The following is a 1,644-nucleotide window of genomic DNA, read 5'->3' on the forward strand; positions in this document are numbered from 1 at the left end:
AAATAATTAATTAAGTATCTGGTGACAAATACATGTACGTATAGACGATTTGTTATACAGTAAGTACAGTTGTATGCAGTAAAATCCTAGAGGCTACTGTCCCTTTAAGGTTTGGGACAGGGTGGCTGTTTGTACTTGTGTGGTCTGCACTGCATGCGTAGTGTAGGACGTTTACTCATTAGTGGTACCGTAAAAATACACGCGGCCTGGTCGAATGGGAATTCTTGACGATCGATTCCCGCGCTGTCAAACTTTTATTGTGGTGGAATTTAATCGGGTCGGAGGTAATTTAAACGGGGCGCAACGATTGAAACGTGAGGGAAGTTTCCCAAACGGGGCAGGCGCGCCCGGTTTCCGCAACGTAGGGAGAACCCTGGGTCAGACCGTCAGACTCATAGACATATGCGTCTAAGCAGAGGATCGAATTGCTCCGACCTATGATTGGAGGATAAAAATAGAATTCGTGAAGTTTCGTTTTCGCTCGCACCGCTCGTAGTGCATAAGCACACTGGCGCATTGGATGCAGCTGTTACCCCCCCCCCCCCCGCCGCATACGCTAGCCTATTACGCTATGACCGGTAGGAAAGTGTACGAACTATCATATGGCACAAACGATTTGGGTTACATTTCTATAAATTCTAGCTATTATTATTATAGACACATGTCTTAGCTATAATCTTAGTAAATTCTGAGTATATTGAAGCACAATTAGTCTAATTAATTAGCAAATATGTACGCGCAGTATCGCTCATAGGCTAAATGGCAAAATGAAAACGAAACGTCACGAATTCTATTTTTATCCTCCAATCACAGGTCGGAGCAATTCCTCTGTTTAGACGCATGTGACCACAGATATGTGACTCAATAGTACATTACTACTACTAGTACTAGCGCTGAGAGGGTCTATGTCCCCCAGGGTACTGCCGGAACGTACCCTGGGTACGGTCCGGTATACCGAAACGTACCCTGGTACTATCTAATATGCCGGACCGTACCTCGTCTACTCCACTAACGATCGAGTCTAGGGAGTCGCCTACGCCTACTCCCTAACCCTGACCCTAACCCTAACCTAGGGGTCGAAATTAGCGGTATCCCGATATTCGCGGGATAGTAGATTCTTGTGTTGGATACCAGATTTCAATGCTTGGTATCCCGCTGGGATAGTAAAAAAAAATTGTCAAAATCGGGATAGTGGTTGTTGAGCATATTTGCAAGCGCAAGCGTAAGCTATAGTGTAAGGCTAAGCTATTGTGATCTATTGTTGATCATAAATGTGATGTGTATACATTGTATCAAGCAAACCAGACAATGCGTCTAGACAATACGTCTGCAGTGTACTTAATTGTCTGTGCATATCTGTGAATCTGTTTTCATGTTTCTATATAATAATTACATTACATATAACATATTAATAATTTTCAAATGCTATTATTGCATATTTCACAATTTTGGATACCAACAGTGTTGAAATTACTATCCAAAAAATGGGATACCAGATTTCAATACCTGGTATCCCGAATGGATACCATAATCATAATGTCATTAATGATAATAAAAATCTAATTTCGATCCCTGTAAACCATATCAAATAGTTACCAGGGTACGTTCCGGTATACCGGACCGTACCCAGGGTACGTTCCGGCA

The sequence above is a fragment of the Priapulus caudatus genome, unplaced genomic scaffold (assembly GCF_000485595.1).
Source record: "Priapulus caudatus unplaced genomic scaffold, Priapulus_caudatus-5.0.1 Scaffold124, whole genome shotgun sequence".
Lineage (NCBI taxonomy): Eukaryota > Metazoa > Priapulida > Priapulimorpha > Priapulimorphida > Priapulidae > Priapulus > Priapulus caudatus.